Source organism: Myotis myotis, unplaced genomic scaffold, assembly GCF_014108235.1.
Source record: "Myotis myotis isolate mMyoMyo1 unplaced genomic scaffold, mMyoMyo1.p scaffold_m19_p_6, whole genome shotgun sequence".
In the NCBI taxonomy this organism is placed as follows: Eukaryota; Metazoa; Chordata; class Mammalia; order Chiroptera; family Vespertilionidae; genus Myotis; species Myotis myotis.
Genome location: NW_023416368.1, coordinates 75,683,355 through 75,703,636, shown reverse-complemented (window position 1 = coordinate 75,703,636; position 20,282 = coordinate 75,683,355). Strand labels below are relative to the sequence as shown.

At 43.1% G+C, this 20,282-nt stretch overlaps 1 protein-coding gene and 1 long non-coding RNA gene across 19 annotated transcripts in view; one reads left to right on the top strand and one right to left on the bottom strand.

Moving 5' to 3' along the window:
• HMBOX1 (homeobox containing 1) overlaps window positions 1–20,282 on the top strand; it is a 221,710-nt gene that overhangs the window by 172,745 nt on the left and 28,683 nt on the right. The gene's annotated exons all lie outside the window — the stretch shown is intronic.
• Window positions 8,302–20,148, bottom strand: LOC118657703. Its single transcript, XR_004968089.1, has 3 exons — window positions 19,816–20,148; window positions 18,123–18,854; window positions 8,302–8,876 (listed from the first exon to the last, which is right to left on the bottom strand). It is a non-coding gene; the product is annotated as an uncharacterized LOC118657703 (long non-coding RNA).

The window sequence follows — 20,282 nt, the reverse complement described above, 5'->3', positions numbered from 1 at the left end:
TGCACATTAAAAGAGAATTAATTAGAGGAAATATTTTAATATTGCTATTTGCCCTTTCTCTATAATAGAAATGTCAGAGATGAAAGAATATTAGTAAAATGTATATGAAAATCTTCCTCCTGTCAGAGTCTGGGGCATGCCGTGGGACCTAGAGTCAAGTCCCCACCCAACCACGCACACCTCGAAATCACATGAGACCCAGACTCGGCTGGCCCCACCCCCATTGGGTGAAATCCAGACCTCACTGGCCCCACCCCCATCAAGCCCTGCGGGGCGAGGGGTGCAGCCTCACGTCCCCTGGCCCGGTGCCGTGGCGGGGGGGCAAAGCCTCAGGTCCTCTGGCCCAGGGCAGGGTCACGGCCTCAAGTCCTCCAGCCTGGCACCAGGGTGAGGGATGCAGCCTAAGGTCCCCCATCAAGCCCCGCCAGGTGGGGGCGCAGCTCAGGTCCCCCGGCCCAGCGCCACGCAGCCTCAGGTCCCTGCTAATCACTCATAACAGCTTGTTATGGGAACCCCGCCTCTGCTGTGAGTGCAGCCATCTTGTGAAGGTGTGATGGCGTGCGGGTTAATTTGCATATTACCTCTTTATTATATAGGATAGGATGGGAGATGGCGATTAACCATGAAACGACGTTTGTCGGGTCCAACATAACCCGAGGACTGTCTGTAATGTAAAAAGTCATAGACATACAAAGGTAAAGATTTGGATGGAAATACTTTTAAATACATGGTTCACCCTAAGTGTTGAATAGTTAGTATATTTTTTGTTACCTTTTGTCTTTTGTGTTTTCTGATAATGTTGTTAAAAATATAACTTTTTGAGTTAAAAAGTCTGGGGTTTCAGTCTCAACTGTGCTACGAGCTATATATCCTTAGGCAAATTACTTGCTATAAAAGGAGTGCTATGATTTAATACTAAATAAGTGACAGTGCATGCAAAATAAGCATGGTATATTACACACATAGTAGGTGTTTAATAAATATATTCTTCCTGTTACTAAACAGTTAGTACAAAAATATTAAATAAGAACTTTCAAAAGGAATGCTGTGATTTCTTCAAATGGCATTTTCTGAAGAGTTATTTTCTACTAGGGGCCCGGTGCACGAAATTCGTGCACTGGGTGTGTGTGTGGGGGGGGGGGGAGTGTCCCTCAGCCCACCCTGCCCCCTCTTCACATACTGGGAGCCCTCAGGCGTTGACCCCCATCACCCTCCAATCGCAGGATCGGCCCCTTGCCCAGGCCTGACGCCTCTGACAGAGGTGTCAGGCCTGGGCAGGGGACACTCATTTCCCCCCATCACTGGTTCTGCCCCCAGCCCAGGCCTGATGCCTCTGGCCCAGGCTTCAGGCCTGGGCAGGGGACCCCCAGACCCCTCCGATTGCTGGCTCTGCCCCTTGCCCAGGCCTGATGCCTCGGCCAGAGGCGTAGACCCCCATCACCCTCCGATTGCCTGATCGGCCCCTTGCCCAGGCCTGACGCCTCCGCCAGAGGTGTCAGGCTTGGACAGGGGACCCCCATCTCCCCCCGATCACTGGCACTGACCCCCGCCCAGGCCTGATGCCTCGGCCAGAGGAGTTGACCCTCATCACCCTCCGATCACCAATCACTGGATCGGCCCCTTGACCAGGCCTGAGGCCTCCGGCAGAGTTGTCAGGCCTGGGCAGGGGATCCCCAGCTCCCCGCGGTTGCAGGCTCCGCCCCTGCCCAGGCCTAACACCTCTGGCCGAGGCATTAGGCCTGGGCAGGGGACTCCCAGCTCCCCACGATCTCCCACTCTGCCCCTGCCCAGGCCTAACACCTCTGGCCGAGGCATTAGGCCTGGGCAGGGGACCCCCAGCTCCCCGCGGTTGCAGGCTCTGCCCCTGCCCAGGCCTAACGCCTCTGGCCAAGGCATTAGGCCTGGGCAGGGGACTCCTAGCTCCCCGCGATCTCCCGCTCTGCCCCTGCCCAGGCCTAACGCCTCTGGCCTAGGCATCCGGCCCGGGAAGCGGGGACCCGCAGTGGCAGCGGGGGGCGCCGCGATCGCGCGGGCTCCGCCCCTGCCCCTGCAGGACGCCTCTGGCTGAGGCGCCAGGCTCGGGCAGCAGGGACCCGCAGCTGCAGCGGCCCCGCGATCGTGGGCTCCGCTTTAGGCCCAGGCAAGGGACCCCTAGCTCCCGGGACTGCCAGCTTCGACCGTGCCCAGCTCCCATCGCTGGCTCCACCCCTACTTCCTGCTATCACTGGCCAGGGCAGCAAAGGCACCTGATTCTCCGATCATGGCTGGGGGGCAGGGCAAAGGCGGCCCTGGGGCCGCCTTTGCCCTGCCCCCAACCTCTTAGCTCCCCCCTGGGTTTCTGATCACTGTCAGTGGCAGGGGCTTCTTCCTGCTTTCCCTTTTGCCTCCCTGCATTGTGCCTACGTATGCAAATTAGCCGCCATCTTTGTTGGCAGTTAACTGCCATCTTAGTTGGCAGTTAATTTGCATATAGCCCTGATTAGCCAATGAAAAGGGTAGCGCCGTACGCCAATTACCATTTTTCTCTTTTATTAGTGTAGATATTTCTTATAAATACCGCGCGCTAACCGATTGTGCCACTGGAGCTCTGGCTATTTTCTATATTTCTAAGACTTAGCCAATAAAAGTCTTGCATTGTTTTACTCACAAGGAAGTCATTCATCACCAGTGCTGAAGCATATTTAAGGGTCAGGTTTCAATGAGGTTTCAGTCTGTCTGAGGAGGCAGGTTAAAAACTCCTCCCTCATAGGTACAAAGTGCAGTGGGACACAGAGGAGAGTGGTGGGAGGAAAGGCAACACTGAGATGATGTTGGAGCTGGGTCCTGTGGAGCATGATTTTGATGAGTTGGGAAGAGGAAGAAAGTATATGGCAGTGGAAGCAGTATATGCAAAGGCACAGAGGCATGAAAAAGTGGGTATCTGGAGTGTATGGTCAGTCAGGCAGGAAATGAGGCTGGGGAAGTAGATTACCCAGAAAAACCTGTATTGCCACAGTTGCAACATTTGTTTTTCTCAAAACATTTGTATTTACATCCACTTTTGTGCCACTCTTTTTCTACATATAACTCATTTATAATGACTCTTTTATGACAGGGACTCGTTATTTTGGGAATGGATTTTGTGAATCATCCTGAGAATTAAAAATTGGAACTGTTTTGAAAATTCTTCTCAGCCTTTTTTGTTGTTAATCCTCCTCTGAAGATATTTTCTCCACTGATTTTTAGAGAGAGTATAAGGGAGGGGGAGAGAGAGAAACATGGATATGAGAGAAAGATACATTGATTGGTTGCCTCTCCCATGAACCCCGACTAGGGGCAGAGACTTAGTCTGCAACTGAAGTACGTGCCCTTGCCCAGAATCAAACCCAGGACCCTTCAGTCTGTGGGCTGATGCTCCAACCACTGAGCAACACCATCTAGGGCTCAGCCTTTCTTTTTGAAGACACAGCCTAAATAATATTCCCTTTCCTATAAGTTCATAGAAATATGCTGAAATTTCAACTGTTTTCAGTTTTTAAAAAATCTTTTGATCCATTTTCCCCTCTGCTTTCTTGTATTATAAACGTGGGTCATTATCAAATCCAGTTTTCCTTCTGACTTCTGTTGTAGCAGTGTATTGTTAGGAAGAAAATTGAGTCATAGCTTTACCAGAATGGACTATTTTACCATCTATTAAGTAAATTTACCTGGTGCTTCAATAGTGTAATTTATGGGCTCCTGCAGGCTGGAGTTTGGTTATACTCAGGAGGCACATAGGCTAGCACAGTGCTGTACATAAAGTCTGACATCAGTGAGTGTTGCTTGAGTAAATTGAATATTTCAGTAAATTGAATATTTAAGACACTGCAACTTAGCAAAACTAGAAAATTGCTATACCCAGTCTTCCCTACCAGACATAATAGTCTTGGGGTGGGAGTAGAGTAATGCAGTATTTTCTAATTTTGTTTAAGTTTGTTTGTTCAATAATACATAATTTCATGATTTAAAGTGATCCAGTGAAAATGACTCAAATACAGCAAAAAAGTGACTTTCAAATGCCTCAGTGTTATTTTGCCTTAGCCTGACCATTGTGTTATTCCCCTGCTTCCCTGCCCCCAAAAACCACTTTGTGGGAGTAGATTTGAGTCCTCTAAAAACTGATGTCTGTCCTGTCTTTAACGAATGGTAACCTAAAATAGATGCACTCTGCCCTCTCTTAGGTTGTTTTGTGTCAACCCTTGGCAAGCTGGTTCTTCCTTTCTCTCTCTTGTGATGTCATTGCTGTTTTAGGATAGAAAACGCTGCAAGAATACACTATAAGTTTTGGAATTAATGGATGCTGGAAGTTGGATTTTAAAAGGAGTTTATCCTCTTTCATACTCCTTATGGAACGACTTGGGTGGAACATCATGAACTCCTCCTGTACCTCTGCAAATAGAAGGAAGTTCTTAACATTTATATAAGACAGCAGGAGCCTGGGCATGACCTCATCTCAGTCCATTAGACTATTTGAGGAAAAAAACAACAAAACTTCCCCACTTATTGACAGGTAGAGTTATCCCAATCCGTTTCTCATAGCCAGTAAGAAGATGAACTGTCCTTAAATGCATTTTTAAATTGGCAAATTATGCTTCCTGGTTCCTTTTTGGTCAAACAGAAATAGCTGAAAGAGAAATTATCACAATGTTTTGAGGCAGATTAAAGTTCTCCTCATCTTCTTACAGAGGACCTGCCAGCAGTTCCATTTTGTACAAACAACAGATCCCTCATTTCTGTAGTCCCCAAGCCAATTAACAGGAGCAAAGGCCCCATGTTCCCCATTCTGCTCTGTGGCAGAGCTTACAAAGAAATGAAGTACAGTTTGGTAAATTTGGTAGTGTGTGTAATGAGTCACCAATGAAGATGTGATTAACCCCAGCAGCAGAGTTATAAGCATCATATTATTAAAGTTATTACTGATGGAGTCCAACTGTAGACTTAACTAGAAAACTAATGAGCTTTTCTTTTTTCAACTCAACAAATATTTATTGAGCTTCTACTCTGTACCACTCATTGTGGTAGACACTGAGGGATACAGTATTTAACAACAGAGATGTGGTCCTATCCCTTTTAATAATGTATTAGGAGACCATTATTGACAGACTAAATACTCACAGCATGTACCAAGATTTGCATATGTGCTTGATGTTTGAAGATCTTGAGTTAGTGGAATATGAACTTGTAAATATCCTACTTCTGATATAGTTGCCTTTTGGTTGAGGAAGCCTCCATGGATTTATGTGGTTTCCGTGACAGGAAGAATCTAAAAATGGTCTTTATACTTTGAAAGCCGGTGTACATAGAAATCTCAATCATAATAGTGCCTCATCCAAATATTCCATTTTATTGGTTTCAACTTTGACATGTCATCCACTAAAAGGCCAGACAAACCTTATAGTTCTATTTTACGACTATCCTACATTTATCATCTTTGGACTAATAGAAACCCTAGTTTGTCATCAAAATACTGTCCTTGAAACATGACTATACCCCAGATTTGCTCTGTAGTATCACTGTGAAGAAATTTATTTAATTTGTAAGATAACCTTTCAGCTTGGACAATATTATGTAAATATCATGTTTTTTGTCAAATGTTATTAGAATTAATTTCAATTTTTAAAAAGCAATTAGTCATTTATCCATATCCTACATAGTTTGATGGACTCCCACTAAAACAAGCCTAAGACACAGGAAGTAAAATGCTAGGTTTAAGAGAAAGTAGTAAGTACTCCTAAGTGCAAGGTATTGTGTATTCCCTTCTCAGGGAGATATCAGGGTACTCCCCAACCAGTGCACCTCTGATTTTCCCAGAACCTATGCTGTTGTCTGTGGTTGGTTTGCTCTTTGTTGACACTTCCCCCGGGAGGACGACTTCTCATTTTAGATATAGACTCTGTATCCTTTTAGGCAAGAGGGAGTCATCTTTTCAGAAGTATAGTATTGATCATGGGAAAAACCATACAGGAGACAATAGATTGGTTTTATCAAACCTATTCTATTGATCTTCACATTATTATAAATTTTTGGTCAGTAGTGACAGATTGGTAAGTGGTCAGCTTATAATTCAGTGCTTCATATTTAAAAATAGGCTCCCTGCCTCAAGACAACTTGAATGCTAAGTACAAGAAACTTAACAATCCCCAATCACCTTACAAATCTTTTATAAACCTACTTTCTACCAGCAAAGGCTGGCAAAAATGGATAGGAGGATATATATGGGTGCTCCCCAGCCAGAGTGAAACAGGTGCAGCAAGGGGCACAGCATAGCTTCAGTGCCTTGATAGTGTGCATCTGGTGGCCACACACTCTCCAAGGTACCAGGGTCTCCACTGGCATGAGTGTCCCATGATTACCACTCACCTTGGATGGTGTCAGTGGGAAATAGGAAGTCCATGGGCCACCAAAACCAAACATTGCCCTCTTGTGCATGTTCTTTTTCTTCCTTATTAAAATAAAACAGAGGGTTGGACATTTAATGAATTCATTGGTATGCAGTCAAGAGACACGTTTCAAAAGAAATACTAATTCTCAGTTGTTGTTTTCTGTTGTTGATACTCTTACAGATGTCCTCATATCCCCCCTTCCTTTGCCCACCTCCATCCAGCCCCCCACCTCCTCTGGCTTAGATTTTGTTCATTTTATATTTTTGTCTGACAACTCCAGAAAATTGTTGGTAGTCTTCTTTTCATGTCTTCATAGAAAGACTAATGACTGAAAGGTAATACATATTAGAAGAAAACTTGCTCTATAGTTGTCACAGCAATCTCTCCTATGGTAGGCCTTCATTTAGGACTGCACGTTACTGGACAAGTGATAGTAACCCTGTGTTGTTTTCTAAAATGTGCTTAACAACTCAGCTCCTAAATTCATTGTTACCTCTGGAACCTTTTGGTCAAGTAGCAAGTAGGGTCTAGTACAGTGATGGCGAACCTATGACACGCGAACTCATTTTTTTGGTTGATTTTTCTTTGTTAAATGGCATTTAAAAATATAAAATGAATATCAAAAATATAAATCTTTGTTTTACTATGGTTGCAAATATCAAAAAATTTCTATATGTGACACGGCACCAGAGTTAAGTTAGGGTTTTTCAAAATGCTGACACGCCGAGCTCAAAAGGTTCGCCATCACTGGTCTAGTAGCTGTTAGCTTGCTGTGAGTAAATAAATTATATATATAAAAGCCTAAGTGACCATCTCAACCAAATGGATGATCAAACAGGCTACGTGGGACGACCAGTCCGGCAGGGGGGTTAGTGAGGGGTGACCAAACGACTGAGCAACAGACTGCGTGGGGCGACCAGGCCAGCAGGGGGCTTAGTGAGGGGCGACCAAACGACTGAGCATCAGGCTGCATGGAGCGACCAGGCTGGCAGGGGGCTTAATGAGTGGTGACCAAACAACTGAGCAGCAGGCTGCGTGGGTAGACCAGGCCAGCAGGGGGCTTAGTGAGGGGCGACCAAACGACTGAGCATCAGGCTGCATGGAGCGACCAGGCTGGCAGGGGGCTTAATGAGTGGTGACCAAACAACTGAGCAGCAGGCTGCATGGGTAGACCAGGCCAGCAGGGGGCTTAGTAAGGGGCGACCAAACCACTGAGCAGCAGGCTGCATGGGGCGACCAGGCCAGCAGGGGGCTTAGTAAGGGGCGACCAAACCACTGAGCAGCAGGCTGCATGGGTAGACCAGGCCAGCAGGGGGCTTAGTAAGGGGCAACCAAACCACTGAGCAGCAGGCTGCATGGGGCGACTAGGCCAACAGGGGGGCAGTTAGGGGCGACCAGTCTGGCAGTGGGGGCAGAAAGGGGTGACCAGGTCAGCAGGGGAGCAGTTAGGGTGACCAGGCCAGCTGGGCGGGGCAGTTGGGGGGTGACCAGGTCAGCAAGGGTGGGCAGGCAGTAAGGGGTGACCAGGCCAGCGGCGGGGGCGGGGGGCAGTTAGGGGAGACCAGGCCGGCGGGGGGGGTGGGGGAGCAGTTGGCAACTAGGCCTGCAGAAGGGAAAGTTGGGGGTGACCAGGCCAGCAGGAGGGTTGCAGTTAGGGGCGATCAGGCATGCAGGCAGGTGAGCAGTTAGGAGCCAGTGGTCCCGGATTGTGAAAGGGATATCCTGGGTATCGGGCCTAAACCGGCAGTTGGACATCCCCTGAGGGGTCCCGGATTGAGAGGGTGCAGGCTGGGCTGAGGGCCCCCCTTCCCCTCCCCACATGAATTTCGTGCACCGGGCCTCTAGTTTAAACATAAAATCTTTGCAGTGAAGGACCTGGGAGATGAAAATGTTATGTTAGGGCACATTTCAGACATGGTGTCCATAATTCTCTCATGGATGGATTTTTCTTTTTTAAACACGTGAAGAAAGGCATCTTACCACCCTGATGAGAATTTGGAAGCCTTTATTTGGTGCTAGTGTCTGAAGATTATTGCCAACTTTTCTACGACAGGTTAGCTGCACTATATACATAGACTTTAACCATGTGTGATGTGTTTTGAGGGAGAAGCCCCAGAGTTTATTTAATTCTCTGCCCAGGGGAAAGGCTGTCAGTGTTGTGCTGTCTCCAAAGCAATCAAATCCCCTTTCCCAGGAGGAAACACCCATGGTGTGATGTAGCTGTGGTCTGGGCTGTCATAGGTTTCTTGTTACCACATCTTTGCTTCCAGAAGCTCTTGTGAAATTTACCGGAGTTTGGTTAAATGATTCATTACAACTTAGAGGAAGTCTGAACCAATATTATGTCTTAGCTGAATAATGGCTGTTCCTTTGAGCCAATGCACTGAGTCAGGAAATCTGAGTTCTAGATGGTGTGACCTTGAGCAAGTCAAGTCCCCTCTCTTGGCTCTTCATCTGTCAAGGTCATGTCCTCATCTGCAAAATAAAGGGGCAGATTTGGTAATGCTTCTTTCCAGTTTAAAGTTCTGGTTTTTTTTAAAAATTTTTCATTTTTTTTTTTTAATTAAATCTTTATTGTTCAGATTATTACATTTGTTCCTCTTTTTCCCCCCCATAACTCCCCTCCTCCCAGTTCCCGCCCCACCCTCTGCCCTCACTCCCCACCCACTGTCCTCATCCATAGGTGCACGATTTTTGTCCAGTCTCTTCCCGCATCTCCCACACCCCTTTCCCCCCCAAGAATAGTCAGTCCATTCCCTTTCTATGTCCCTGATTCTATTATAATCAACAGTTCATTCTGTTCATCAGATTATTTATTCACTTGATTCTTAGATTCACTTGTTGATAGATGCATGTTTGTTGTTCATAATTTGTATCTTTACCTTTTTCTTCTTCTTCCTCTTCTTAAAGGATACCTTTCAGCATTTCATATAATCCTGGTTTGGTGGTGATGAACTCCTTTAGCTTTTCCTTATCTGTGAAGCTCTTTATCTGACCTTCAATTCTGAATGATAGCTTTGCTGGATAAAGTAATCTTGGTTGTAGGTTCTTGGTATTCATCACTTTGAATATTTCTTGCCACTCCCTTCTGGCCTGCAAAGTTTCTGTTGAGAAATCAGCTGACAGTCGTATGGGTATTCCCTTGTAGGTAACTGAGTTTCTTTCTCTTGCTGTTTTTAAGATTCTCTCTTTATCTTTTGCTCTTGGCATTTTAATTATGATGTGTCTTGGTGTGGTCCTCTTTGGATTCCTTTTGTTTGGGGTTCTCCGCGCTTCTTGGACCTGTAAGTCCATTTCTTTCACCAGGTGGGGGAAGTTTTCTGTCATTATTTCTTCAAATAGGTTTTCAATATCTTGCTCTCTCTCATCTTCTGGCACCCCTATAATTCTGATGTTGGTACGCTTGAAGCTGTCCCAGAGGCTCCTTACACTATCCTCGCATTTTTGGATTCTTTTTTCATTTTGCTTTTCCGGTTGGGTGTTTTTTGCTTCCTCGCATTTCAAATCATTGACTTGATTCTTGCGCTCCTCTGGTCTGCTGTCGGGAGTCTGTATAATATTCGTTATTTCAGTCCGTGTATGCTTAATTTCTAGTTGGTTCCCCAATATAACATCGAGGGTCTCATTAGTTTTCTTGTAGATCTCATTAAGTTTATCGGCGGCTTCTAAACAGTTCTTGAGAGACCTTAAAAGTTTGGTTCTGAACTCTATATCTTCCATTGACAATTTTGTCCTGTTTCTTTGTCTCCGCATTTTGTTATGCTTCCTTGGTGCACCCCCTAGTGGTCTTTGTTCGCAGTCTTATAGTTAAACCTTGATTGTTGTAGCTAATTCCAGGGAGGGTTTGACCTCCAGGCCAGGTGGCTGTGAGAATCAGCTGTGTCAGCAGTGAGAGAACTTCTGTCCTCTAGGGAGGTGCTAATCTAGCCTTTGCCTGAGGCTATCTGGCAAATGCCTCTGTGCAGGGCTTGGGCAGGGCGGGTCGCACAGGATCAACAGGGTGGGCCGGAGAGAGCAGTTATGGCGGCGCTCAGTCCTGTCCCCAGGGGCTCTGCCTCTCTGAGTCCCAGCACCCGCTGCAAAGCTCAGAGAGAAAGCTGCACTCGCTCTGACCGAAGCCAGACAGTCCCGCTTCTCCCGTTTGAGTCTGGGTCCCTAAAGACTCGCCCGTATCTGGAGCTCAGAGTCTGCGACTCCCTCCCGATTGAAAACGCCAACCGCGCCCTCCGCCGCCAGCCCGCTGCTCCGCGCACTCCGCACCTCAGAATTTGACTTCAGCACTGCGCCTCCTCTGAGTGTCTGTATGCGTTTCTTTTTCCTCCTAGTTGTAGGACTTCCACTCAGCCAGCGTTCCTGTGGTTCTGGGTGATGTCCCTTCTGTCTTTTAGTTTCACTTTTGAAGTAGTTGTTCAAAGCAGCAAACTCCGGCGTTAACCTATGCCGCCATCTTGGTTCTCTCAATTTTTCATTTTTCTAGATCATCTTTATGTGGAGATTTTTTTTTGGGGGGATGGGTAATGCGAAACATTTTGGTATTAAAACAAATGCATATAATATTGAATAGAATATAAAATTTACATCATGTTTTGAGACAAAGTAAGAGACATCAAAGACATTTCAAGGTAAGCTACCATGAGCTTCAGGCTCTATTCCTAAACCCTGGGGGAGGAAGGAGACCCCTGAATGCTCACTCTGATATTACAGGGACTGCTGATTTGATAGAGAAGTCTGAGCAGCAGCTTCCTGGTCTCTCTTGTTACTCTCAGCACCTTCTGAGCATCAATGGGAAGGGTGGGTTTTTCACAGGTGTTCACAGGCTTAACTCCATGTCTGTGTTCAGGAATTCTTGGGACTGTGGTCCATGGTAGTTTTACAGAATTGCCGGGATGTGACAGGATTGAGGAGTTATAGAAAGAAGTCTTGCCCTAACTGGTCTGGCTCAGTGGATAGAGCGTTGGCCTGGGGATTCAAGGGTCCCAGGTTCAATTCCAGTCAAGGGCATGTACCTTGGTTGCAGGCACATACCCAATAGGGAGTGTGCAGGAGGCAGCTGATCGATGTTTCTCTCTCATCGATGTTTCTAACTCTCTATCCCTCTCCCTTCCTCTCTGTAAGAAATCAATAAAATATATTTTTAAAAAAAGAAGTCTCATCTTCCTTCCACCAAGTTACCAAGGAGACAACACAAGAGATGATGGCTCCTTATGCTGCAACCCTCATCACACATCCCTTCCACATGATCACTCTGAGGTCCATGGTATAATTCATTGGCAGAGAATCCGAGTACTGAGGACTTTGTGACTCCATAGTAACCACCTGTCAGAAAGCGGGTATACAGTGGGGCCTTGACATACGAGTGTCCCGACTAACGAATTTTTTGAGATACCAGCTGTCTCTCGGCTGATTTTTTGCATTGAGTTGATAGAGTAATTTGAGTTAACGAGCTCCTTGATGAGCTCCTTAACGAGCTCGGTCTCGGAATAAATTAAACTCGTATGTCAAGGCCCCACTGTACTATCATTTTTTTTCGGTCTATTCCTTGCCTCCTAGGTGACGTCATTTCTTTGTGGTTCTGTAACTCGCTGGCCTACCTCGTCAGTACCTATGCACCGAATGGTGGGGTTTCCACCGTAATGAAATGAAGAGCTCTTCCCAGATTGTCACAGGATTTTTAGCCAGTTTGTTGACCTATCCTTTTGTGCTTGTCTCTGGGTTCTTTGATTCTTTGTCAGGATCTACGCTGTGGTTTATCTAAATCCGTGTGTAATGAGCTATGTTATGGGATTCCGGTCCATTTATGAATTAGGATTCCAAAATTCAACTTCTCATATCTGAATCCTTTTATCTGTTCATAGGCTAGTACTAATTTTTCTACTTAAAAGTTTCCTTTTCACAGTCTTTCCCCACCCCAAAAAAACATTTAAGCTACAAAGCCATGAAAACTTACAGCTTCATCTATAATAGAATACATTTATATTTTAGTTTTTTTCTTATACTCACGTGAACCTTCCAAAAAGCTGATTTTGGGAGAGCCATTATTTAAGTCTGTAGAATTAAAAATGAACACTTCTTTATAAAAAATTACGTTAGTGCAGAACATCTTTTGTTCATCGCATTACTATGTGTTTGCAAAACAAATTTTTAAAGTGTAAATTTGTTGCCAAAAGGCATTAAGATAAAGAAAATTTCTTTTTAAAAAATAAATTTATGCAATTCTATTTTTCTCATGCTTTGAGACAATAAGCATTATGTTTAAATAATGCTTTTTTAATTAAAAAATTAGCTGATAGTTATGTAAAATGCAAAAAATTAAAAAAGAAACTTCCAATACCTCTTCATACCATCCTTTAGAGATAATCACTAACATTTTCATGTATTTATTTTCAGTCATTTTTCTGTTAAGTACATATATCTATATATATATATTTAAACAAAAAGTTATACAGTTTTGTATTTAGTATTATTTATATGCTCTTTGAAAACATGATTTTTAATGATTAAATCCATTTTAAGAATGTACTATTACCACCCTAACCGGTTTGGCTCAATGGATAGAGCATCGGCCTGCGGACTGAAAGGTCCCAGGCTCGATTCCAGTCAAGGGCATGTACCTTGGTTGCGGGCACATCCCCAGTAGGGAGTGTGCAGGAGGCAGCTGATCGAGGTTTCTCGCTCATCGATGTTTCTGACTCTCTGTCCCTCTCCCTTCCTCTCTGTAAAAAAAAATCAATAATAAAAAAAAAAAGAATGTACTATTACCTAGTACCCTGCAGTTGGACATTTAAGTTGACACTGTATTTACTTTGGGTCCTAACTTCATAACAGTATATTGCCAGTTTATAGACAGATACAGGGATGGTGAAAGAGAGAAACCTATTTTGAAAAGAAGTTATAAAATTAATCAGAGGTAGGTTTCTGTCATATTGCATAACTCAATTTAGCTTTATTTTAGGTAATGTTTTTATTGTAAACTACTTAGAAAACATAATGTATAAAGAAGAAACTATTTCCATTCATAAAAAAAAACCACTGAAAATATTTTGGTGCATTAAGTGTTTCTATATGCATCTATGTGTTTTAAACATAGTTAGAATAATTCATATATGGTTTTCTAATCTGCCTTTTTCACTGACATTTTCCTATGTCTTGAGGTGTTCTTTGAAAATGTGATTTATAATGGCTCCCTCTTTCTTCTTCAAATAGATTTTACCATAATTTATTTAACCATTATTACTTTACTAGACATTTAAATTCTTCCCAGTTTTGCCTTTTTAAATAGTACTGACATGAACACCCTGGTACTTACCTTTTTTCTTAAGAGCAATGATATGTTTGGCATATTACCACCACCTCCCTCCACAAAGCTGGACTTATCCACATAAGTAATGGTGGCCTTGTGCATACACTGCTCCTCTCACCAGAGCCTGCTTCTCCCTCCGCCCCCTATGCCTACTGTAATTATCTTTTTGGTGAGGGAAAATCAGCTCTGTAGGTGAGAAGCAGAGTTTTATTTTTGTCCGTATATAAGCTTCTGTTTCTAGTAAGGCTAAACATTTTTATACATTTATTAACCATTCATACTTCATCTTCTGGTGTTTTTTTCTTTTCCCTTACCCATTTTTCTATTGTATATTCACAGTTTCTTACTGAGGTGTAGATCAGCTCCTTATAGAATAAAACCATTAACTCCTTCTGTTTTACATTTGTATGTATTAGCAATTTATTTCATTTTTATTTAAATGTAGACAAATCCAGTGCTCTATGTCTGGACTGGCTCCATTACTTATTTCTCCTGATCCAGATGTTTTCTTCTAGTTTGTTTTTCTTTCAATGATTTCACTTTTACATTTAACCCTAATATATCGGGTTCAAAAGGTTGGGATCTAATTGGTATTAATTTCCAGGTAGCCAATTTTCTCTTCCTCCTTAGATTTAAGATTCTTTCTGGCATATAAATTAATTTTATATGTTGGTTCTATGACCTTATCAATTCTTAAACCAAAGTTTTGACTATTATAACTTTATAATTTCATTATATTTGACAAAATAGGGCCCATTTATTATTATTTATTTTCACAATGTTCTTGTCCATTTTTATCTGGTTTTCCAGATGAACTTTAAAATTATATTATTGACTTATACCACTCCCACTAGAAAAAAAAAGTGTTTTAATTCAGTTAAAGTACATTAAAACTAAAAATTTATCTGGGATGAAGTAACATTGTCATATTATTCACTCTTACCTAGTAATATGTTAGATGCCCCTTTATTTCTTACATCTTTTTTATGTCTTTCAGATTTTTGCATGGTTTATATATATTCCTTTTAGGTATTTTTACTTCTCATTTTTCTTGCTCTCATGAATATGCATATTATTTATTTTGTCGAACTGGTTATTACTTATACATGGGAAAGGTTTGATATTTTTGTGTATATAGTATCCAACCACTGATTATGTTTAGGTGTTTCAATTTATCCCTTGGTTTTCTTGATAAAGTATAATATGCAAATGATAGTTTTGTGGCCCTCCTTCCCAATTTGTTTCTTAATTCTGTTTCATGTTTTATTGTACTAGCTAGGACTTTCAGAAAAATGTTAAATTGTAGCAAGAGAAAAAGTTGTATTAGGGATAGTGAGCTCTGTTGCCTTGCTTCTGATTTAATAGGGCTGCTGCTAGAATTTTATTTTATTGTTAATATTACCAGTTACTGTTTTTCCAATATTTTATTGTGAAATTTCCATACAGTGAAGCTGAAAGAATATTTACAGTAACCACTTAGATTCTATCATTAACATTTTACTATACTTGTTTTTTTAATTTTAATAATTTTTATTTTTCAATTACAGTTGACATATTATATTAGCTTTAGGTGTACAACACAGTGATTAGACATTTATATAATTTTCAATGTGATTTCTCTGATAAGTCTAGAACCCTACTGACCCCATACAGTTATTACAATATTGTTGACTATACTAGAGGCCCAGTGCATGGAGGGGTGGAGGGGGTCCCTCAGCCCAGCCTGCACCCTCTCCAATCCAGGACCCTATGGGGGATATCCGACTGCCAGTTTAGGACGATCCCACAGGACATCCCTCCAGGATGCTGGCTCCTAACCACTCACCTGCCTGCCTGCCTGATCGCCCCTAACTGCCCTCCCCTGCCGGCCTGATCACCCCTAACCACCTCTGCCTTGGCCCCCACCAATGTGGCTTTGTCTGGAAGATGACTGGTCTATCTGGTCTAATTAGCATATTACCCTTTTATTAGTATAGATTCTCTATGCTGTACTTTACATCTCTGTAACTATTTTTTAATTTTATTATTCAGTTAGTTGACATACAGCATTATATTAGTTTCAGGTATACAACATAGTAATTAGACATTTATATAACTTATGAAGTGGTCACTTCAATAGGTCTAGCACCCATCTGACACTATACATAGTTATTACATTATTATTGACTGTGTTCCCTATGCTGTACTTGACATCCCTATGACTATTTTTATGACTGGCAATTTGTTATAACCAGTGTTTTAAACTCTGTATCTGATAGACGGCATGCCTCCATTTTGTTTAGTTCTTTTTATTGAGTTTTGGCATTTCTTTTTTCATTTGTGTTTGGCTGCCTGCCTGTGTTTCTTTCAATGTATTAGTATACCTGCTACATCTCCAGATGAGAGAAGAGGCCTTTTGTGGGTGTCCTTTGGGGCCCAGTGGTGCAGTCTCCCTAGCCAGCTTAGTTAGCTAGGTGCTCCAGGGGTGTCCCTTGCGGGTTCTGTATGCCCTTCTGCTGTAGTTAGTTGCACCTGGATTGCTGTTGGCACATTAGTTGGTGGGATTGACCCTCATGCTGCCTGGCTGTGAGGGCTGACTGTTGACTACAGTGAATGAGCTGTTGTGTGGGAGTTGCTTTAGCGGGGCTCTGTTAGTGGAGCTGGTTGGATGGTGTTCTGGTGTGGTCTAAAGCCAGCCACTGGGTGTGTCAGCTGTGGAGCCTCCTTGGAGAGGCTTCAGTACAGGTCAAAGTTAGTCTCTGCTTGTGCCTGGCTTAGGGCTGGCTGTGTGTTAGGAGCTGCAACGTTATCTGCCACTTATGCTGGGCTTGAAGGCACTTGGGAGGGGCTGTTCCGAGAACCTAAGCCAGCTGCCACTAGTGTCAGGCTTAGCTCCCTTTAGTGGGCGCCACTATGTGAGCTGAGGCCGCCACTACTTATGCCAAGTTTCTGGCCACTTAATTGAGGCTACTTTCCAAGCCCAAACTGGTCACTGCTTATGCTAGGCTTGCGGCTGCCTGATGGGAGTCACAATGCCAGTTGAGACTGGTCGCTGATTTTTGGCCCTGGGGTAGCTTAGCAGGAGGTACAGGGCACACCAAGTCCAGATGCTGCTTATTTGGAGTTTGTGGACCTTGGAGAGATTTTTGGGAATGTCCAGGCGGCTCCTTGTGTGGAGGAACTGCTGGTAGAGGTTCTGCATGTGATAGTTTGGTATCAAGGAATCACCAGGGCAGAGTGAACAATGTTAGCTAGCTTAATGGAGAGCTCAGATTTGGCACCCATCTGTGTTGGGCCCACTGAGTTGTGGGAGGGTTCAACAAAGGAACAGTGGCATTAGCCAGCACATCCGTCTCCAGAGTGAACTGTTCCAACCCTTTCTCCTCCAGCCCTCTCCCTGCAGCTAGTCATTTTACTTCCTCCTGTGTTCCTGGCTTTTGAACTGCTGTTCCTTTGCTGGCGATTAGGAGGGTTTGTGAGCAAGTGTGCTGTGCTCGGGCCTTTAAGAAGATGCCAATGTCTATAGCAGCCCTCTGTCTCATCCAGAGGCCTGTTCATTTCAGTCAGTGCCGTTGCTCCAGGCTGACACCCCTTGCTCCTCCGGGAGGACCTCTACAGCTGAGATATCCCTCCTGATTCTTAACTGCCACATGGGTCTTACCCATTCTGAGTCTGCACCTCTTCCTCCCAGTCGTGGCTGCTTCTTTATATCCTTAGTTGTAGGACTTCTGTTCATGTGGATCTCAATAAGGGTGGTTCTATAATTTAGTTGTAGCTTTGATGTGGTTGTGGGGGAGGCAAGCACAGCATTAACCTACTCTGCCATCTTGACCAGAAGTCTTTACTGTACATCCTTTATTACATATCTCTGAGCAGGTTTTTGTTGACTCATACCAATATGGATAACCTGTGTGATGTGTTACAGAAATATTTATCTGTTCTTAGTGTTCCAAGATTTAAAAAACCAGTGATGCACTAGTTACTGAAGATGCAGATGAATATAGCACTCTCTTAGCCATTTGTTATCAAAGAGTAGCCAATCTAAAAAAGTTCAGGAAAGCTTTGAAATGGGAAGTTTTTATAAAACTGTTCAAATGAAGAACAGTGTTAACCATCAAAAAGAGGCAAGAAATCCAATTTGGATTATAAGGAAAAAGGGTAAAGTTAGAATTTTTCAGTATTTGACCAGACTTTCTAGAAAAGAAATTGCCTTATTCAGCTGACAGACTGTTACTTTCAGAAAGAGCTTCTTCCGTCTACTTGCCAGGTGGATGCCTGTGGTAAAATTAAGTCCATCAAGCTATGGCAGTGAATCACATTATCTCTAAGACCATCCCCTTTTTTTGTACTGACTCTATTGACCTGGTGTATTAGTTTCCTAGGGGACATAACAAATCTCCACAAACTGGGTGGCTTGAAACAACAGCAGGATTTTCACTCACCGTTCTGGAGGCCAGAATCTGAAATCCAAGCATCAGCAGAGTCAGTTTCCTCGGGGCCCCTGGCCACTGCCACCACTCCTTGGCTTACAGATGCATTCCTCCAGTGCCTGCTTCCACTTCCACATTGTCCTCTTTCTGCTTGTGTTCTTTTCTTTTTCTTACAAGGACGCGCTCATTGGATTTAGGGCCCAATGTGACCTCATTTTATCCTTACCATAATTGGGTTTGCAAAGATTACTTTCTGAAGTTCTAGGGGGACATGAATTCTCAGGTAACACTATTCCACTATTCAGCCTGCTGCACCCAACAACTTCCTACACAAGCAGTAGTTGAAAGAGCAAGGACCTCGGATTCAAGAGGCTTGTCTCGGGTCCTAGCCAGCTCTGCAACTTTGGGGAAGCTTGTCGTTGTCCCAGTTCTCAAATGCGGAGGTTGATCAGTGAGTAATCTTCCAAGATTCCTCTTTGTCCTGAAGACCACGTTAAGTGAGGAGGAGTCATGTGCAGAGCTGATTTCTAGCTCCGCCCCTCTTACTTCTCTCCAGTCCCTGATTGTTTCTAGGGGTTTTTAAAGGTATGAATAGTATCAGAGGGGCTTTGGCATCTTTGGATAAAATGTAGAATATTACTATTCTGGTCTGTAAGTGAACTGAAGGTGTTCCTTATGGATTAACAAAAGAGAATTGGTGTATTTAAAGAAGGTTTCCCCATTCCTTTTGTCTCTGCCTCCACTCTGTTTAAAAACAAAAAGAGAGAGAAGAAAACATTTTAATTACTTTGTTGCCGAAGATTATTTAACACTCTCAAATAGGAGATGGGACAGTTAGGTTCCAAAGTGTTTTATTGTAATATTCTCTTCTTCAGTAATTGTACTAAGTGATGAAGAAATGTATATGATTGTAGATAGTGGGCAGTGTCTGACAATCCTGATCTGAATTACTGCAACGGTTAAAGGTTAAAATCTCTCTTCAGGAGAGATAGTTCACATAAAGGCACAGAAAAAAACAATGTTCATTTGCATGGCATTATTCCTTGCTTAAGAGTCAGTCCCTGTCTCTTCTGTGTGCTCACTAAGGCACAAAAGGAGGAATTTCTGGCTGCAATTTTTATAGACTTCAGTGTTATTGAAATGAAAGTGCTTCAAGGACATTTCCATTTGTTACTAGCTTATGGTTTCTCATCTCATGTAAATTATTTTGCCACTCTTCATTTTAATTCTTTTGCTGTCATTGTCTGGCAAAACCATCACTTGGTTTCTCTCTGTGAAGATATTCACCGATTACTCAGCTGACAATGTCCTTTGTTTAAAAAGTGTAGTATCCTGTGGATTTATTTTATCGCTTTTTTTTTACAGTTACCTGTAGGTTTCTGTATATTTCTTCCTCTTTTTTGTCTTAGAAAATGTCTAGGGCTATACACATTCTTACATAGACAGAAGTATGTTTTGAACTCTAGAGTTCCAGTTCAGACACAGTCCCTTTAAGAATCTTAGAGCCAAGTTCTACAATGTATCTACCTAATAGCTATAGAACTACCTATTCTTTCAACATAAAGGTTAAAATGCTTGAAGGTGAATAATAACTAGTGTGTACTACCTAAGGCTATTGGGGGAAAGGGGCAGTTGCCTAAACCCGGGAGGTGAGGCTGTCTTGAGTGAGTTTTATTACCATTCTGAAACATCTCTTGAATCTTACCTTTCGCCTCTCTTTCCATGTCTCAGCCTACTTCATACCCTCTCCTCAGCTATTGCCACAGCTGCCTGGCTTCTGCCTCTAGGATCACCAGAGATATTTCCCTACAAAAATAAGTTTGGTTATATAATACCCCTGCTTAAACACTTGGACCCAGTGTTTTTCTTCATTTTGTTCTCACATACAATATATTCCAGACACACCAAACTCCTTCCCATTTCAGAACATTTTAAGCTCTTTCATTACCCCCTTTCTTTGTGCACGGTGCTTCCTCTGCCTCCTATTATTTCTTTCCATTCACCCTCCCTGCTGTTTCTTTATGACCCTGCACAAACGTTGATTCCTTTCTGCTCCTATATTTATACTCATACCACTAATATAGTCCATTTTACAATATTTATAATGTGTTTTGTTACATGCATGTATCCCCTGGTGACTACAATGGGAAGATTTGTCTGTCTGGTTTATCT